This window comes from Megascapheus bottae, chromosome 6 (assembly GCF_031878675.1).
Source record: "Megascapheus bottae isolate mThoBot1 chromosome 6, mThoBot2.hap1, whole genome shotgun sequence".
NCBI classification, from domain to species: Eukaryota; Metazoa; Chordata; class Mammalia; order Rodentia; family Geomyidae; genus Megascapheus; species Megascapheus bottae.
Window position 1 is genome coordinate 79,117,997 of NC_143514.1, and position 20,535 is coordinate 79,138,531.

The 20,535-nt window shown below is 51.7% G+C and overlaps 1 pseudogene; it reads right to left on the reverse strand.

The window, feature by feature from the left end:
- Nucleotides 1-6,236: 6,236 nt before the first annotated feature.
- LOC150062548 (large ribosomal subunit protein uL24 pseudogene) lies at nucleotides 6,237-6,731 on the reverse strand (annotated as a pseudogene).
- Nucleotides 6,732-20,535: the final 13,804 nt, after the last annotated feature.

Below are 20,535 nucleotides of genomic sequence, written 5' to 3' on the forward strand. Positions count from 1 at the left end.
ACACCTCCCCTCTTCATGGGGCTTAAACTCAGTGCCTGGCCACTGTCTCTGAGCTTTCTTTTTTGCTCAAGGCTAGTGGCTAGTGCTCTACCACTTGGAGCCACCATCACCACTTCCGGTTTTCTGGTGGTTAGTTGGAAATAAGAGTCTCACAGACTTTCCTGCCCTGGTTGGCTTTAAACTGTGATCTTCAGATCTCAGCCTCCTGAGGAGCTCGGTTGACAGGTGTCAGCCACTAGCACCTGATTCCTCACTAATCGTATCTTTCTCTTAGTTACATTTCCTTCTGTGCCTTTTTCATGGATCTTTCCATCAAAGAAACAATTTGGTCATGCTAACTCCTCACCCATCATCTAGCTGTGAAACTTTGGGCTTTGAGCTGGCCCTCAGTGTTTTTACCTACCTTTTTTGTGCTTTTTTGTGCTAATGTAGCTACTATGCTCTCTTGGCCACATCACCCTGACCACATGGGCCAAAAACTCCATGAAGGCAACATGAAGAAAAGAAAACCCCCTAACTAGGTGCAAGTGATTCACCTCTAGAATCAGCTACTCAGGAAGCTGAGATCTGAGGATGAACATTCAGACCCAGCCAGCATAGAAAAATCTGTGAAACTCTTATCTCCAATTAACCAATAAAAAGCTGGAAGTGGAGATGTGGATTAAGAGGTAAAGCAGCTAGCTTGCCAGGCTCTGTGGCTCACACCTGCAATCCTAGCTGTAATCTCAGGAGGCTTAGATCTGAGGATCTTGGTTCAAAGCCAGCCTGGGCACTAAAGTCCATGCGATTCTTATATCCAATTATCTACTAGAAAACCAGAACTGGCACTGTGGCTCAAGAGGTAGAGCTGAAGAGCTCAGGGACAGCAATCAGGCCCAGAGTTGAAGCCCCACCACCCACAAAAAAAAAGAAAGAAAGAGAAAAAAGGGGGTAGGAGAATAAAGGAAATGCCTTAGGGGAAAAGGGAGCCTGTGATTGGTTGTATTGGTAGTTTATCCCCTACTGGGGAAGGAAAACCCTTGGAGCTCTGTTTATGAAGCTGATTGGGGGGCTTCTAGTCTTTCTGTGGTGGGGGAGGCAGAAGGCAGGCTTAGCCCAACCTTCATCACCAGTCCAGACATGAGACCCAGGTTGACGATTGCCTCCTGGAGATGTCTGCGGAGTTGGAAATAAAATCACGTTGCAGTTTCTATTTTCAGGTACCATGCTCTAAGTCAGCTCTCCTTGCAGGCTCCTGGCTTTCCACTGGGGAGTAGAGAGAAGGAGGGTGGGAGGGAGAGCGGGAGAGGGAGAGGGAGGAAGGGAGCAGGTGTGCTAGGCTTTCAGCTCTGCATAGATTTTTTTTCATCCCCAGACTTGAGAAACCTCAGAACTTTATTTTCATTAAGATTGGCTTTGTAAAGTAGGGGTGATTTGGTTTTTTATTGCTGTCATAAAAATAGGCCCCAATTAAACAACACTAATTTATTATCTTACTGCTATGCAGGTCCAAAGTAGGTGTGGGGCTCCAGAATTCAGTGCTCTATGGATTTTAGGAATGAAATCTGTCTCTCTGTCTGGCTCTGTCTCTCTGTATGTCTCTCTCTGCCTCTGTCTCTTCTCTCACTGTCTCTCTCCTTTTGGCTATTTTTGGTGTTGGTGGTAGAGCACAAACTTTTCTTCTCAGGCTGACATCAAACCATGATCCTCTGATCTCAGCCTCCTGAGTAGGTGACAGGCCTGAGCCACAGGCACCAGCTATTTTTGGCTTTTTGAAACAGGGTTACACTACATGTGTACTCCAGGCTGGCCTAGAATTCTCCAAGTAGGGCAGGGTAGCCTCTGACTCCTCTGACTCAGCTTTTCAACTGCTGGGATTACAGGCATGTGCCACCATGCATGGCTGAAATCCTGGTTTTCTTGCTGGCTTTGCCGGAGGGCCATTCCCAGCTTGGAAGTTTGTGGCCCCCTTTCTCTATCTTCAAGGCAGCAGAGGGAAAGCCGTGCGCTTTGTATTTCCCTGTCCTAATAGGATTGTATCTCTGACTCAGCTGGGCAATGGCTTCTGTTTTTAAGGACTTGTGAGATTCTGTAAGGACAAAAACAAACAAACAAACAAAAACCTGGAGACATTCCTTTAACCACATCAGCAAAGCCGCTGCAGCCATGGAAGGTGGTAGTCCTGGCTCCAGGCAGTAAGGCCTAGACTCCTTCAAGGAGCCAGTGCCCTACCCATTACGAACTGCACATTGAGATTCTTACCTTTTTGATTCTATAGGATCTGTGTGTGTGTGTGTGTGTGTGTGTGTGTTGTTCTTCAAAGCTGACACTCTGCCACTTGAGCCACAGCTGTACTTCCAGCTTTTGGCTGGTTAATTAGTGATGAGAGTTTTAAGGATTTGTCTGCCCAGGCTGTGTTTGAACTAGCATCCTCAAGATCTCAGCTTCCTGAGTAGCTTGGGTGACTGACACACATAATTTTTGTTAGCTTTATTGGTGAGTGTGGAATGGGGTGGGTCTCCACCCCAAGACTTCCTGGAGGTGAAGATAACGGGAAAAGCAGAGAAAGGATGAGGGAGTAGCCAGTTTGGGTGTGTGCCAGGACAGGGGACCCTGACTCATGAAGTGAGAATCACCAGTACTCAAACCAGTACTCAAGGTACTCAATCCAGTATTCAAGGTCAACCGGCTTTCCTTACCTTGAGATTCATGGAGCATCTACTGGGAAAGCTCTATGCTGGCAGATAAAATAAAAAAGATAAAAGTGTTGGCAGCTGCCCCAGTCCTCTCTGCACCACAAAAGCTGCATAGGAACTCGTGGGCCAAGTGACGACGCAGCCCGGACACAGCCAACCATGGGGTCGTTGGTTCCCGGGAAGGACGAGGCGCCCTTGCAGAGGAGGTGACTGTCAGTGGGACCTCAGGAGACACAGGCCAGCTTCCTGAGGGCATCTCCAGGCAGCGGGTGCCTGGCTAACTTTCACCGGACTGCTACTGCAGTGGCCTGGTTTGGAGCCAGGAATCTGGAAGTTTCTGGTGAGCTGGCAGTTCCCCCGTGGCTGCAGGGGACTGGCAGGGGACAGCCAGGCGTGGGTACCGCAGTCTGCAAATGCAGGTAAGCATCTCTCACTCAGAGCACCAAGGGTCTGTGCCAGGCGCTGTGCTCGGTAGGGCAGAGGCCCAGCAGCAAGCAGGCCTGAGGCTAGAAAGCATGCATGGTGGGAAGGCAGAAAACAAGCAAGTTGATCACCATGACAGTGTAATATGTTAATAAAACCAAGTTATGGGCCTCAAGGGTCTGGGCACTTAACAATGGGTTCCACTGGGCAAGGTTTGACTGAGACAGAGGAACAGAGGCTGGCTGTGTAAATGTTGGAGGAAAGATGCCCCTCAGACAGCATAGACAGCACATACAAAGGGCCTGGGGCAAGATATAGCTTGATTTGGCTGCAGGTTGGAGCATGGAACAGAGGAAGACCAGGAACAGGCTGCAGGGTTGGATATACTCAAGACCTCAGACAGGGCACAGGGGCACAAATGTGGGCTCTTTTCTATTTATAACAGAAGGCTTTGGGGAGCTGGACACGGTGGCTCACGCCTCTAATCCTAGCTACTCAGGAGGCTGAGATCTGTGGATCGCTGTTCTTGAACTCTGGGCCTGAACACTGTCCTTGAACTCTTCAGCTCAAGGCTATCACCCTACCCCTAGAGCCACAGGCCCACTTCCCCTTTTCTGGTGATTAATTGGAGATAAGAGTCTCACAGTTTTCAGGTCTTCAGGGCCTGGGCTGGCTTTGAACCATGATCCTTAGATCTCAGCCTCCTGAGTAGCTAGGATTACTAGCATGAGCCACAGCACCCAGCTCCCCAGAGCCTTATTTCCAATTAACTACTAGAAAACCAGAAATGGCGCTGTGGTTCAAGGGGTAAGGAGGTAGCCTTGAGCTGAGTTCAAGCCCCACAACCGACAATAAAAAAGACTCTGGGGGAGGGGGGGTTTCACATGAGAGAGTGACAGGATCAAGTTTCATTTCTAGAACAGTCCTTTTAGAACTAGGTGTGATTCCAGCCCTGAGGAGTTGAGGTGGAAGGATTATAAATTCGAGGCCAAACTCCCAGGCCTCACTAATGAATTTCTTACCAAGGAAAAGGAAGAATCTGATGTGCGCCTGGCTACTGGCTTAAGAGTCCAAACCTTTCATTCTTTGTTTTCTTGAGATACTACCTCACAATGAAGTCCAAGCTGGTCTCCATCTTCCAGTCCTCCTGTCTCAGCCTCCTCCACTTTTGGCTTTTTTTTTTTTTGGTGGATAATTAAGATAGAGTTTCACAGATTTTTGTGCCTGTGCTGACTTTGAACCACAATCCTTAGATCTCAGCCTCCTGAGTAACTAGAAATGGGCCTCTAGGGATGTGCACAGTTGACCAGCCAAGTTAGTGGCATTAAGTTCTTGAAGCCAGGACTCTGCTTGCCTCATCACAGATGTTCAGGGCTCATAACAATAACCCAGGCTGCAAAAACTCAGCTGAGCTAGTCAGAAACTGTGTTCTCCTATGTGATTTCTCAGGAATCTTGGTTTCTCAGTGGCACAGCTGTGTCGGTCGGGGGCACAGAATCACATCTCTGCTGCTATGGACCAGGAATTGACTGCTTCTACATGCAGTGTTTATTTGTTAGGAAACGCTATAATTTGGATGATAACCATCCCCACAAACACCACATGAAGGAGTCTGCCACAGCTGTTGGTGACACGGGCAGGGGTTGGGCCTTGCAGGAGATCTTTAGGTCTTTGGCATCCTCAGAGAAGGCAATGGATCTCAGGCTATTCCTCTCACAGTCACCCACAGTGCTCTGCTGCCTCACTGCAGGCTCAGAGTAATGGAGCCAGAAGCCCACAGGCTGCAACCCAACAACTGTGAGTCAAAGCTAACCTTCTCTCTTTATGAGCTGATTGTCTCAGGTATATGTTGTAGGGGCAAAAGACTGACCAATGCTGACAAAGAGGATATCTTTGGAGTGATTTAAGCCAAAGGCGTTCAGATGGAGAGGCTTTGGGCCAAGCATGATAGCATACTACTAGAATCCCAGCATTCAGGAGACTGAAGCATGAGGACCATAAGTTTGAGGCCAGCTGGGGGTTATATAATATCTTTCTTCTCTTCCTCTCTCTCTATGTGTGAGTGTGTATATATATATGTATGCTTGTATGTGTATAAATATACAAATACATCTTAGTGTTGTATAAGTTTATACCATATATATATATTATATACTGTTTGTCCATGGGAACAATTACCTTCTAGTATTGTTACTTTGTTAGATTTTATTTCGTGAAATTCAATTATACATGCCAGTAATTTCTTATTACTATTTTTTTGGTTTTGTTGGGGTTTTTTGGGTGGTCGCGCCTATAATCCTAGCTGCTCAGAAGGCTAAAATCTGAGGATCATGTTCTCCTATCTCCAGTTAACCACCAAAAAAGCCAAAATGGAGCTGAGGCTCGAAGTGGTAAAGCCTTGAGCAAAGGTGTGCTAAGGGAGCACACCCAGGCCTTGAGTTCAAACTCTGGTATCGGCATTCACACACACCCCATGAAATTCAAGGTCTCTGACCGGCCCCATTCCCAGATCTTCTGGCTGTTAGAGCTAAGTGTGGCGGGAGTTGGCCAGCACGGAGCTTGCTTCTGTGCTGTGAGCTCAGAACACTGCATAAAGGGAGCCTGTGGTCTCTCAAGTTCTGAAGAAATAAATAGAACATGAATGAGCTCAGGGTTGGAAAACAGGGGTGAGGATCTGATATTGTAAACAGGTATTTAGAGGGGAGGCAGGAAATGTAATGAATGCGGTGTTAATTGTGTTAACTGCAGGGGGAGGTGAACCCTCTTGGGGATTTGCAAAGCTGTTGCCTGTACTGGTACAGGATGGTACAGTCGGACTTACAGGATTCAAAACACAACCTAGGCCCCCCCCCATCCCACACTCTTAGTCACCCTGCTGTGACCTCTGAGGCAAGGTTGTTCCCCCCCTCCCTCCCCGACATTCCTTTGCCTACCTATCCTGCCAGGACTAAAATTTCCATAGGAACTGCAGGCCCAGCCAAGTAGCAACCTGCAGTCCTGGCTTCCCCCAGAAGGAGCTGCAATGCCCCACTGGTCCACATGGGGCGCCACTCAGGGCCCCATCTGTTCAGCACATTCCTTCCCAACTCCATGATGGGTGAATCTTCTCTCTTCTTTTTTTTTTTTCACTTAAGTTTTTTTTTAATGAAAGGTATATAAGGTTACTTCATTCCTGCATCTTCTCAATTGTCTCTTCCTTGTATTTGCCCTTTTCCTTTCCTACTTGGCAGGATTTGGCTTTCCGTTCCAGGATCTTTTTGCGGTCTTTGTCCAGTTTCAGCCTGGTGATAACCACCTTGCTGGGGTGAATGCCCACGTGGACAGTGGTGCCATTGGCCTTTTCCCGCTGTACCGTTCGACGTAGATGACATACCTCTTCCTGTAAACCTGCACTACTTTGCCGATCTGCTGACCTTTATAGTGCCCTCGTACAACCTGCACCTCATCATCCTTTCGGATGGGCATAGACCGGACGTTGTACTTTTGTCTCAGCTCTTTGGAAAGAGGGGAAGACATAATCTTCCTGCGAATGTGGGAGGGTGCATTGAAATGCCTTTTCCTGTTCTTGCTTCGGTCAGAGGTGACAAAGGGATTGAACTTCATTTTGGCCGCTCCTGCTTCAGCGATGGCCGAAAAGGGTCTTCTCTCTTCTTCAGAGTAGATGTTGAACCGGCCAGTACCAGTCTGTCACCTCCTTGGACAGTGTACAGGCCAGGTCTTCTACTCCATGGAACTCTTATCTTGTTTACACACTTCTGTTCTTATTGATTTGATTGATGGATAGTATTAGAGCTTGAATGCAAGGCCTCATGCTTGCTTGGCTTGCTTGCGTAGACCGACACATGCCACCAGGCTGCCGGATTCATTGGAAATGGAGTCTCATTGACTTTTCTCCCTGAGCTACCTTTGAATCTCAGTCCTCTAGATCTCAGCCTTCTCCCTGCTAATTCATTATATATTTTGTTTCTTTTGTCTAAATTAGGGATTAAATTCAGGATGTTTTACCACTCAAACCATACCCCCCAGTGTGTGTGTGTGTGTGTGTGTGTGTGTGTGTGTGTGTGTGTGTGTAGGTCCTGGGGCTTGAACTCCAGCCTTGGTATTATCCCTAAGTGTTTTTGCTAAAAGCTAGTGCTCTACTACTGAATCACACAATTCCATTTCTGTTTATTTCGTTGTTGCTTTTTTTTTTTTCTGGTGGCTAGATAGACAAGCGTCTCATGGACTTTCCTGCCCAGGTTAGCTTTGAACCACAGCTTCTTGAGTAACAAGACATACAGATGTGAGCCACTGGTACCCGGCTCTCCGTGCTTTTTGAAAATATTAATTTTAGTTTATTTATTTTTCATTGCACAGATTTCTAGTGACAAGAAGATCAAGTGCAAATCAAGGACTTGATCATACATACATATATATATATATATATATATATATATTAAGCACTGTGGGGATGAGGGTATAGTTCAGTGGCAGATTCAGGACTTAGCATGTAACAAGCCATGGGTTTAATTGCCAACACACACACACACACACACACACACACACACACACAGAGTCTTCATGCAAAAGATGAGAAATTACCAGTAGAACTTGGGGAACCCGATGGACACACTGAGTAACTGAGAGAGGCCCAGGAAATTGCTTATGATCAAGTCACTGCTGAGAGTCAGGCAGTTAATAAAGGTCTGCCCAGCCCAGTTGATGTGGGTGTCACAGGCCAGCTCTCTGCTGGGTATCTGCAGGGTTGACGCTCTTCCCAGTATGGCCACACGGGGGCGGTATCATCCTCACCTAACTTCACTGTGAAGGGCCAGCCACCTTGGCAGGCCTGCTGGGCCCAGGCTGTCCCCTCAGTGAGCAAGACACATCTCATCTACTATTTGTCCCCTGGTCCCAGTGCCAGTGCCTCACCTGTAAGAAGCTAAAGTTGGAGATCCACATGGACCAGGAATGAATGCTTGAAAGTGTCTATTCTTAGAAATAGGCTTTTCATTAGGCTTTAGAGAAAAAATTCAGGGCTGGGGCCGGGAGTTTGGCCTAGTGGTAGAGTGCTTGCCTAGCATGCACAAAGACCGGGGTTCGATTCCTCGGTACCACATACATAGAAAAAAGCCGGGAGTGGTGCTGAGGCTCAAGTGGTAGAGCTCTAGCCTTGAGAAAGTCCAAGGACAGTGCTCAGGCCCTGAGTTCAAGCCCAGGACTGGAAAAAAAAAAAAAATTCAGGGCTGGAGCCGGGCGCAGTGGCTCATGGCTGTAATCCTAGCTACTCAGAAGGCTGAGATCTGAGGATCGAGATTCAAAGCCAGCTGGGGCACAAAAGGACCTGAGACTCTTAACTGTAATTAAACGCTAGAAAATGGGAAGTAGGGCTTGGCTCCAGGGTAGGTCAGTAGCCTGGAGCTGAAGAGCTCAGGGACAGTGCGTAGGCCCAGTTCAAGCCCCATGACCCGCAAAAAGAAAAAAAAAAATACAAAAGTTCAGGGCCCGGAATTTGACCTAGTGGTAAGAGTGTTTGCCTAGCATGTATGAAGAAGAGCTGGATTCTATTCTTCCATACCACATACATAGAAAACAGCTGGAAGTGGTACTGTCATTCAAGTGGTAGAGTGCTAGCCTTGAGAAAGCCCAAGGAGAGTGCTCAGGCCCTGAGTTCAGTCAACACGACTGGCAAAAAAAAAAAAAAATTCAATTTGCTGCGCTCGTGTATTAGTCCTCTGCTAAATGAGATGGCACCCTCAGTGCCTTGAATCAGGAAGCCTGTAAGACACAATGGCAAACACATGGAAATTGTCTATTTGTTTTTTGTTTGCTTGCTTGCTTGTTTTTGTGGGTCATAGGGCTTGAACTTGGCCTGGGCACTGTCCCTGACCTCTTTAGCTCAAGGCTACCACCCTACCCTTCAGTCAAGCCCCACTTCTCATTTTCTAGAGGTAAATTGGAGATAAGAGTCTCAGGTCCTTTTGTGCCTGGGCTTTGAACCTTGATCCTCAGATCTCAGCCTCCTGAGTAGCTAGGATTACAGGCGTGAGCCACCTCACCCAGCTTTTTTGTTGTTTTGGTTTTTTGTCTGTTTTTCTTTTTTTTTATTGTCAGGGTAATGTATTGAGGGGTTACAGTTACATGCACCAGATAGTAGGTGCATTACTTCTCATACATTGATACCCCTTCTCATGTTTTTGTTCCCATTTCCTCCCCGCTCTGTTTTTTTTTTTTTTTTGCCAGTCCTGGGCTTGAGCTCAGGGCCTGAACACTGTCCTTGGACTTTCTCAAGGCTAGAGCTCTACCACTTGAGCCTCAGCACCACTTCTGGCTTTTTTCTATGTATGTGGTACCGAGGAATCGAACCCGGGTCTTCATGCATGCTAGGCAAGCACTTTAACCACTAGGCCAAACTCCCGGCCCCCCCCTCTGTTTTTTAAGTGAGCCTCTACTATCACCCATCAGAAAGGCTAGGATTCTTTCATCTGTGATGTGTTCCATTGACACCACCTACCCCTCCCCCAATGCCCACTCTCCCCTTCTTCCTTAGTGACAGATACACTCAGTGTGACATTGTTTTGTGCCATAGCATGACGTGTTCAAACCTCTCTTGCAGCATGTAAATAAGTTTAGGCCAATGTGGGTATGACTCATCAAGTAGAATTATGAGAAGAAAGCTAGAAGCTGGCATGTCCCTTTTTTTCCATATTCTTCTTTCCCTTTATCTACCTCTTGCTTCTTACTTGGGATATTGATGTTATGGCTTGATCTCCAGCTACTCTTTTGGGTCATGAGGTGACTGCCAAAGAAGTCATGGGCTCAGGATGGTAGGAAAAGAATGCTATTCTGTTTTTCACCACTATGAATAATATCAGGGAAGAACAACCTTTTTGTGTGTGGGAGGTCACACACACACACACACACACACACACACACACACACACACTGGGTCATATTGTGGGTCAGTACATTGTGGTGAAAGGGAATGGTGAAGTTGTCACCTCATGGTGAACAGAAAGTAGCAAGACACAGGGAGCTGGCCTGAAATCACAGCCACTCAGGAGGTGGAGATCCAGAGGATATGGGTCCAGGACAGCCCAGGTAAAACGTTAGCAAGGCCTTATCTCAATGGTTAAATTGGCCTGGTGGCGGCACTGTTCCTAGCTACTGGGGAGGGGGTAGATAGGGAGCTTGAGGTCAAGACCACTGGGACAGAAGCGTGAGATGCCACAGATGCCAGTGGCTCAAGCCTGTAATACTAGCCACCAGGAGGCTGAGATCTGAGGACTGGGATTGGAGCCAGACAGAGCAGGAAAGTCCATGAGACCATGGCCAATTAACCAGTCAAAAGGCTCAAGTGGTGGAGAGCTAGCTTTGAGTGGAAAGGCTCAGGGGTTCAATCCTTGGCAGGCGCTCGAGTGCACATGCAGCGTTGTTTTGCACAGGGTGCACTGACATCCTTGAAGAGGTGAAATTCACAAGGTCTTGCCATTTCATTTCATCAGCAAAGGCTGCCACCCTGAGGAAACGGTGACACAGCGTGTGGAGTGACAGCAGCGCCGGCTCGGCTCTGCTCTCGCTCACACGGGTGTATGGCCATTCTAATGTCTGTCTCTTCTGGGGTTGTCAGTCTACAGGTTGCCTTGGAGTCTGCTACAAGCTATAGGCTACCCTACCCTCCTTCCCTGCCTCTTCCTCATTCCCCCTTGGCTGGTGGGTGCTGGGTTGGAGAAGGAATGCAGAGCCTCAGGCATGCTAGGCACAGTCCTACCACTGATCTGCCCTCCAGCTCCCCCTGCAAAGCTGTAAGTGAGCAGAGTTCAGAACTGGAGCTGGACGAATTCCCACTCCCCCGCCCCGTTTTAGTTCTGGGACCCTAGATGCGCCCTTTGGTGCCGGCTGCACAAGAGGAGGCAGTTCTGTCCCCTGGGGGTCACTGTGAAACCAGTAGAGTCCCCACTGAAGATCAAGGCAGTGGCAGGGTGGTGCCTGAGCAGGTGGCGGGCCATACCAGCATCTGTGCTCTGACAAGGGACTGCTGCGAATCAGCAAGAGCCACCAGGACAGGGAGGCAGCCGAGGGAAGGACAGGCAGAGGCTGGGGGCTGGGCCTCAGGACAGTGGGCCAGGCCAGCCTGGGACCAATGCTCAGGCAGTAGTGTGGGTGCTAGCAAGAGCTGTTTATGTCCATGGAACCTCAAACACTTTTGCTTCAGCTGACCTCCAACCTTAGTCCTACTGCTCTCTACCTCCTAAGTTCCTGCGATTCCAGGCATGCACTAAGCAGGCAACCACATAATGTGGCTGCATCTGCCTTCCGTGGCTGGGGGAACAGAATGATCACGGCAGCTGGAGAGTCAAATGGGAGGAGAATGTACACGGTGCAACCAGACCCACCATCTTGTGTCATGGCCCTGAGGAGTTGGTGCTAAGAAGAAATCTAAGGAACATTAGAATTTGCTCTCAAAGAAGGGGAAAGGTAGCTGGATGCTAGTGACACAGGCCTGTAATCCTAGCTGCTCAGGAGGTTGAGATCTGAGGATCACAGTTTGAAGCCAGCCTGGATGGGAAAGTATTATCTCCCCAAAAAAAGCCAGAAGTGAAGTTGTGACTCAAGTAGTTGAGCACTAGCCTTGAGAGTAAAAGCTAAGCAAGAGTATGAGGCCCTGAGTTCAAGCCTCAGTACCTGCAAAGACAGAGACAGACAGACATACAGACAGAGAAAATGAGCGAGAATAGAGGAGGGCAGTAGATGTGTGGAGAATGACGCATAAGCTAGTGGCAGAGATGGAGGGATTTGTCTACAAACCACAGATAGCAGCCTACTCCAGGTGGAGGGCCTTTGCTCTGCTCGGAGCCTCCACTCTGCCTTCCAACAGCCCAGCCCCCATGCCATGTGGATCTTTCAGGCTCCAGGAATAGGAGGTGAGACCTGATGTTTGTTGCAGAAAGCCACCACACTGGTGCCCCCTCCCCACCAAACAAATGCAGGGGACATTCTGGCTTTGCAGAAGGGACTAAAGAAAGCACTCATGGGTTCAGCCTGCTTCTGGATCTCACCTCTGGCAGAGGCCATGAGGTTGAAATTGTGGGTCATCAATCACCTCTGTGTGGGCAACACTGAGGGCACAGCCTAGAGGGGTTGAGGAAGGTCACCTGAGGACAGGGCAGTGGCAGACTGCTCACCCGATTGTGCCTGAGGACAGGTGGGCAAGAACTCCAGAGATGTGTCTCCCTGACCAGGTGACCTTGAGTGAGGGCTGCTCAGCACACAGGTGTCAGGCCTTCATATGAAGTGGACTCCCTTGGGGACATCTTCTCCCATGCACCCTCTCCCCTGCAGCCAGGAGAAGTACAAGGAAGAGAAAGGCACCCTGGCCGGCCAGCAGCCAGGCCCCCAGCTCAGCCAGCACAGCGCCAGCCACACAGAGCCAGGGAAGGGGCAGAGGCAGGAGCACCAAGCTCTGCGGGTAGCACAGGTGGACTGCGGCAGTGGCCTCGTGTCCCAGGCAGAGCCTGCCCTCCTGTCCCTCCAAAAAAAAGTCACATATCCCCAAAGAGCCAGCTCCTAAAATGCAAGCCATGCAGAATTGTGCCTTTTAACCAATTTATCTAGACAGGAAAATGAAGCCTCTATTCCACCCCCCCCAAACACACCAACCACACAAACTCACACACACAAATACACATCACCACCACCACCACACCCATCCCTTCCTTTCTTGTAAAACATTCACAAACCTATCTCCCCCGCCCCCACTCTGCCCTCTTGGCAGAATCCCGAGAGAATTGTATGACATTGTGCTCTTTCACCATAACCTCATTTAAAGTGTACTTTTTGTGGGTGCAAATTTCTCACTTTAATTTCTGCCTGAGTCTTAGGGGATCTTGGCTTACACAGAAGCAACAGAAGCCTCAGAAACGTTATTGCACACAAGCTAGTGGTCACTGGCCTTGTATATTTCACACTCATGCACACACACACACACACACACACACACACGCACAAGCGCCAATACATGCACAGTTGTTGAATGGGGAGGGGCAGAAATAGATATTTCCCTGTTGTTGAGTGTCTACTAGTGAACAAAGAAGAATGTTTCTCCCCCCACCCCCACGCCCGGGTTCACTTCTGTCCTAGAGTGAAGGGAAGTCAAGTGGATAGGCACTCTGCGCATCAGACTGCAGTTCTTACAACTTCTGGAAAAGTCTGACCTCCAAATTGAAGGCTAAAAGATTCTGCAGTTCCCCCCCCCCCGCCACTTCTTCCTTTTTGGTGCAAGAAAAGCATCTTCAAATGGACAATCTAAGAGGTAGAGCAAGCCTTGGAGGGGTGAGAGGGAGGGAGAGAAGGAAGGAGGGTGGGAGGGAGGGAGAGGTGCCCGCCCAGAGTGGGCATCATGCTGTGCCAGGGGTTTAAATTAAACTGGAGGGGGGAGGGGGGAGGGGGGAGCTGGTCCTGCTGCTTCTGCATCATTTTGGTGCAGGCACCGACCAGGCTGACACTTCTGACTTCGGGTCCTGTGTGCCAGCAGCAGTGGCAACCTCCCAGCTTCCGGGCGGGCAGCAAGAGACAGGTAACTTTGTGGGGTGCATGGGTCTCTGGGTGCACGAGGTGGCTTTAGCAAACTGCCAGAAACAAGTCCTTTCTTTGGGTTTGGGGTTTCTTCTTCTTGAGAAGCTGGCAGTCCCCCCCCCCCGCCCCGTCCCCCATGCAGTTTGTGAGAACTCTGGTCCCGGAGCTCCAGCCCCCGCTCCCGTCTCCCGCATGGCTTCGTAGCTTTCTGCAAGGTGGGGAAAGCTGAGTCAGTTGACCAAAAATAATTGTTTGATGCTGTTGGAATTCCGCTCAGAAAAAAAAATCAAAACAAAACCAAAAAACAAGGCAGAATTCTCGTGCTGGCTTCCTGTCTGTAGTTGGGTGCTGGATGCACCGCCAGGAATGTAAGTTTGTGGAGAAAATCATGCTAGAGTGGGAGGGCTATAATTAAAATGGTAAAAATCCACTCCATTGCAGTCTGTCTGCTGCAGTCCCAGCGACCTGCTCACCACAGAGGCTCTGGCAGTGGCAGTGCCGCGTCTTCTCTTTACTCTTGCCAGAGTCCAAAGATCTCACCCTCACCTGTCCACCTGTCCCCCAACATGTACCCAGAGCTCCCGCACCTTGCCCCCAACCCTTTCTGCAAAAGACTCCCCTCTGGTAAGTGAGCTGAGGTTGGGGGAGGCAGGTGGGGGTTTGAAGGAGAATTTGAACGCTGCCGCTTTAAGAATGCCGTACTGCGAAATCTTTCTCCTTCAAGTGACTGCAGAAGGCGCAGAATGGAGGCAGCGGTGGCTGCAGCAGTGGGCTGCAGCGGGCGGTGGGAGGGGGAGGCAGGGCGAGGAGGAGGAGGAGGGAAGGCAGGAGGAGGGGGAGGAGGACGGGGAGGCCCTGTGTCTAGTCAGCTGGTGGGGTACGCTGCCTTAGGGAGCACTGAGCCCCAGGCAAATCTAACAGCACCATCAGGACACTTTAGTTTCTGTCTCCCACAAGCTGGGGCGGGGGGCAGGGGACCCCGCAGACTCACTGATGGGGTTCAGGTTCAGCCTGCATTGGCTTCTTGAGCCACATGGAATGGGGCTGGAGATGCGGGGTCCTCTCCCTCCACCCCGAGGGACGCAGAAGTAGCCTCGTTTGTCCCTTGAGGCTGCTGATTTTCCTTTGGTCTTCTGGGGTTGTTTGTTGTTGTTTTCCCGGAGCCTGGGAGGGAAAGGCAGGTCAGAAGGGGTGGGGTGTAGCCGGTGTGGAGGGGGAGGGGAGCTCTCTCGAGATGAGCACTGCCTGGAAAAGGCCACGGAAAGCCCTCTTGGAGCCGTGGCCCTTCCTGGCACCCTGTACATGCCCCCCCACCCAGTCCCCCTGAGTGGGATTTCTGAGCCCCACGCGCGCCTGCACCCAGCTGGCGCAGCTGGTGGGTGTCTCTGCAGGTGCGGGCTGGGAGCTGGGGCTGGGCCTGCTGGCATACTTTCCTAGATTCGGGGTGCTTGGGGCCAAGTGTGCACTGGGGGTGCTGTCAAGGGGCGTCTGTGCAGAGAGAACCGAAGTCCAAGCCTTTCGGGACCCCCCCTCCCCCGAAACGTAAGGATTCTCGGTCTCACACGCTCCTAAGATATACAGCAAGCCTCTTAGACATAAATTATGGGGACAGCCCTTGAAGCAGCAGCTGAACGCGAGCTGAGCTGGCGCCTCTAAACAGAAACCCCATGAAAAGGGCCTCCCTGGAAAGGCCCGCCTGCCCTCCGGGAGGGGGGTGCAGGCACGAGGGGGGGCTTTGTGGGGCAGGCATGCGAGGCACTCAACCCAAACACTGCAGGCACTGAGAAGTGCAACCCATACAAGAATCGCTTATGGGGTCTTAGCATAATTGCCTCAGCTGAAAAGGCATTCTGCAGGGCAAATGCCATCCCTCCCCCGGGTTCAGGGAGTCTGCATTCTCCTAGCTCTGTGCTTGTGCCATTAAAAAAAAAATGCGTTCAGTCAGGCACTGGTGGCTCATGCCTGTAATCCTAACAAGAGACTGACATCTGAGGATCTCAGTTCAAAGCCAGCCAGGGAAAGGAAAGTCTGTGAAACTCTTATCTCCAATAAACTACCCCCCCCCCCCGACCTGACCCTGAAAAAAAAAAGCCAGAAGTGATGTTGTGGCTCAAGTAGTAGAGCAATAACCTTGAACAAAAATGTTCAGGGACAATGCTGAGGCCCTGAGTTCAAGCCTTAGTATCCACACACACACACACACACGCACCATATATTTAATTTTTGGCATCTGCCCATTAGTCTACAACAACCTTAATTTTTCCGAGTAACATGCCTGGGTGTAACTGGTTTCAAGCCAGCCCAGTGGTCCTAAACTCCCTGTAAGGTGGTAGGTATCAGTCTTGTGAGGTCAACAGCATGGGATCCTAAAGACAGACTTCCTGTACCTCGAGACCCGGCCCCTCTCCCCTCTCCCACCCCAGCCCTTCCCCTGGCTCCTTAGAAGGAACCAGCGCAGGACAGAGAGATGGCACCGCCAGGCAAGCAGCGCTGCACTCTGTGCCTTCCTGAAGCCTCCATGACACATCCGCAGGCCTTCTCTGCAGCATAGGCTGCAGACACCAGGAACTGCCCACCGGGGTTCCAGCATGCCTGCCCTGTCTTCTAGCCTCCATCCCCTGCCAGGAGGCCAGATGAAAGAAAACCTCACCCATATGCCCTGCGCGAGAAGTGACCCCTGCATGCGGCCAGAGGGAAATGGGTGGTTTTTCTAGAACCTTCTGGATGTTTCTTATAAGAGGCCTCCTTCCTGTGTAGGGATCAAAGTGGTCATGTGAGGATGGTGGGCAGAGCAGGAGTGCAGCCAAGGTGATGGCCAGGCAGGGAGGAGCAGGACACAGACCCCGAGGCTCCCAGGTGTGGGTTTTTATTTTTAATTTTTTGGTTTAGTTTTTATTGAAAAATTATTACAGTTCTGGGGCTTGAACTCAGGGCCTGGGCAGAGTCTCTTAGCTCTTTCACTGGAGGCTGATGCTCTTTCACTTGTGCTGCACTGCACTTGCATGCGGTGTCCTATTGGTTAAGATAAAAACCTCCTGGGCTTTCTGCCCTGGATGGATCTGAGTCTTCATCCTCTGATCTCAGCCTCCTGAGTGGTTAGGATTACAGGCATGAGCCATAGTGCCTGGCTCCGGGTTTTTCTTAAGCAGAAATTCCAGGGCAAGTGGTGAGGACTGTAGCCACTTAGCTCCATTAACCTTCAGACTGGCCGCCTGGGGGCTGCCAGAGCTCCAGCCCTCGGGTGTGTCATCCCAAGCGCTTGTGTCAGCTCCTGTATTATATTCGGGGACTTGTGGGGGCTGGACACAGAATCCTCTAGTCATCCCACCTTTCAGAGGCGCCCTCCGCCAGGAGAGCAACTTCTGGTGCAGAAACCTTGGGTGGGGGAGAGAGATGGGGCTGGCTCTGTTTCCACAATTGGGGTAGGGGGTGTGTGGAAGCGGGGTGGAGGGTCTCGGGCCGCAGAGGGCCCCCGGCCAGGGCCCGGGCTCTCGGGGACACTCTCCAAGCTCCGGCCCTGACTCTGCCCTTTCTCCAGCCCCCAGCCTCCGCCCGCCCAGCCCTGCCCGCCGGTCTCCTTGCGCAGGGCCGGTTGGCGCCGGGGCTGCTGCAGGTCCTCCCCCGCCCTCTCCGCGCGCAGCCCGCCCGGGCCAAGTCAGCAGTGCTGGCGGCTACGGGGCTGCGGGGCTGCGGCGGCGACGCAGAGACCCTGCACCGCGGGCTGGGCGCGCGCCGCGCTCCGCCGGCCCCGCCCCGCCCTCGCGGCCCCGCCCCCGCCCTCGCGGCCCCGCCCCCGCCCGCGGCCCCGCCCCGCCGCCTGCGCAGCGCGCTGAGACCCCGCCTGCCGGCCGCTCTGATTGGCGCAGCCAGCCAGCCCCGGCTTTATTTAGCCCGCCTCTCGAGGAGGACAGGACTTCCCTGGCGCCGAGGCTGGGGAGCGGAGCCCGGGGCCGGCCGGCCGAGGAGACCCGCGCCGCCGCCCCGCCGCCCCGCCGCCCGCGCCGCCGCCCCGCCGCCCGCCCGCCGTCCACAGCCGCCCCGGCCGGCGTCGGCGTGGGGAGGAGGCAGCCTGCCCGCCCGCAGGCGTTCCCGCAGGTAAGGCGCCCCTCCTGCGGGGTCCGCCCCGCGCGGCGTCGGGCCCCCGGGCACGGGCCGCGCCCCCGCTCGGGGAAGGGGCACTGCCCCCCTTCCCAGCGCCGTGTCGTTAGCGATCCGAGTTTGGACTTGAACTTGAAGGAAGCCCCGCTTTCTCCGCAGGGGACGCTCAGCCCGCCCGTGTGGCGGGTCCGGCGGTGGCTGGCCGTGGGGGGACAGGGACGGGCACGGGTGGGAAGAAGAACCAAGGCCCTGGGGACAGGGAGGGGGGCCGGGGGAGCACACGGGGGTGCACGTCTCTGGTACCACCGGCATGGTGACGCTGCCCGGGAAAGCCCAGCCGCCGCTGTCGTCCAGGCGCTGCCTCCCCCCCCCCCCCCGGGGCTGGGCCGCCGGGCTGGAGGCCTGCGAGCCGAGTCTTCCGCAGGTCTCCCCCTCTCCCGAACTTGCACCGAGAGAACTCTGCCCCTGTCCTGTCCTAAACTGAACGAGCCCATCTTGAGCCAGCCTTGCATTGGGAGGTGGGGGGGTGTGGAGATGGACAGGGGCCGGGGTGGGGGTGCTGGACCTGGCTCCAGGCTGATGTCATCCATGGGGGGGGGCGCTGCTCAGGCCTGGGGCTGTCCCGGAACGAACATCAGAAGCTGTCTTGCTCAGCCCCGGACAGCAGGGCACTGCGGATGCCGTCTGTCTCCCTGCCAAGGACACGGGCAGAGGCAGCCGTCCAGGAGATTGGCTGCACCCTTCACACAGCGCCAACTGGCCAGTCAGGCCCCTGCGGCTCCTCTAGAGACCAGACTAAGGAGATGTCACTGGAGCCAATAACCCAGGGCTGCCTGGATGGCAGCAGAGTCTGGGTCCCAGAATCTGGGAGAAAGGGGTGACAGGGAAGGAGGAGGAAAGGCAACTTGAGGGTGGCAGCACCCACCCCCTGGCATCTCCCCATTTTTGCAGAGTCAGCAGTGTCCCCAAAGCCCACACCCTCTGCAATCTGACTCAGACCCAAGTCCCCACTCTTCTCTGATGCATTTCAACTTGAACTCCAGGTCCCAAGACGGTCACTTGACAGACAGACACCTTTAGTCCATGCAGAAGTGGCTCAGAAATAATCTGCCAAGCCTCTGGGCTGAACTCAAGAGATGAGGACACTGACATCCGGGGGACAGCGGCTACTATCAAGGACACAGGAAGTTTGGAGCCAGCCTGGGATCCCCTGGCACAGCAGATAAGGATGAAGTCATCTGAACTGGGTGCATCCGGTGCCCTGACTCAGGTGAAATGAGACAAGGTAAGGAAATTGGGGAAGGAAGAGGGAATACAGATCTTTGGGTTCAAAACTAAATGACATTACCTAGGGCCACTATAGGAACTGGACATGACCTTTGTGCTCATTTGGAGAACTTCTGCTTTAAAATCTCTCACTGGGCAAAGTGTCATAAGCCATTCCTCTTCTTTTATACTTTCTCCTCTTTGCAATTCTGGAAAATCAGGGCCACTTAAGCCTGGTGGTTCCCTGTCTGGTTTCTGGTACTGCAGTTTAGGACTCTGTCCAGCAGAGGACACACAAGGACCCTGGAAAAGAAGCGCAGTGGCTAGGTGATCTCTGACAAGGCAATTTGCAAAACAAGGTTTTCCCTTTTATAGTTGAGCTTGTGGGTTCAGCAAAGTTTTTTTTTTTCCCCTTAACATTTAATTTTGATTAATAAGAGGAAGCTTGCTCAGAAATTTTCCTGACATTCCAGTATCTGTAACACCTGGGGCCTCCTCTATTTTGTTTTCTCAGTACAGAAGTATGTGTTGTGGTTTTCTTTCATAGTTGGTTCTTGTTTCTTAGCATAGAAATGATTAGTCATTTGTGCATCTGTTATCAGAGGAAATTTGGTAAGATCCCAAGGAAGGGCTGACCATCCTGTGTGTGTAGCCAACCCTGATGCCCTCATGCTTGAACTCAGGGCCTGAACACTCTTCTTTAGCTTTTTCAGTCAAGGATATAGCACCATACTACTTGAGCCACGTCTGGCTTTTTTTTTTCTTTTGGTGGGTTGTATGGCTTGGAGTCTGGGCCTGGGCACTGTCCCTGAGCTTTTCAGCTCAAGGCTACCACCCTACCCCTTGAGCCACAGCCCCACTTCCAGTTTTCTGGAGGTTAATTGGAGATAAGAGTCTCATGGTCTTTAGTGCCTGGGTTGGTCTTGAACCATGATCCTAACATCTCAGCCTCCTGAGTAGCTACGATTACAGATGTGAGCCACCATCACCACGCCTGGCACTTCTGGATCTTTGCTCGTTAATCAGAGATTTAAAAAATCTCATGGACTTACCCTGCCCTAGCTGGCTTGGAGCTTTGAACCTCTGATCTCAGCATCCTTAGTATTGAAAGGTAAGCCACTAGCACCCAGTTTCCTATTCTTCTTTGGTACAAGTCCAGCCAGGAATGGAAACTAAGTCTCTTTGCTTTCCTGCTAGAACACTTGGCCTTAGAAGCAATGATCTGTGACTCGTCCAGCCCTGGGACTTGATTCTATTCCTATCACCTGTCACTAGCTTTCTTGGACATCTTGTGCAGCATCTGTGGAGAGGGGGCCGGGGGAAGAATTGACTTAGGCTTTCTCTGTTTTTATAGCCTTACTACCCACAGTTACATCTACTTGGGGGGGTTGTGGACATATGAGGAAAAGCTGTTTTGAAGTGTTTTAAGCTTGCATCTTTCTTATGACTTACACACACACACACACACACACACACACACACACACACACACACACACACACACAGGTTGTGGGGCTTT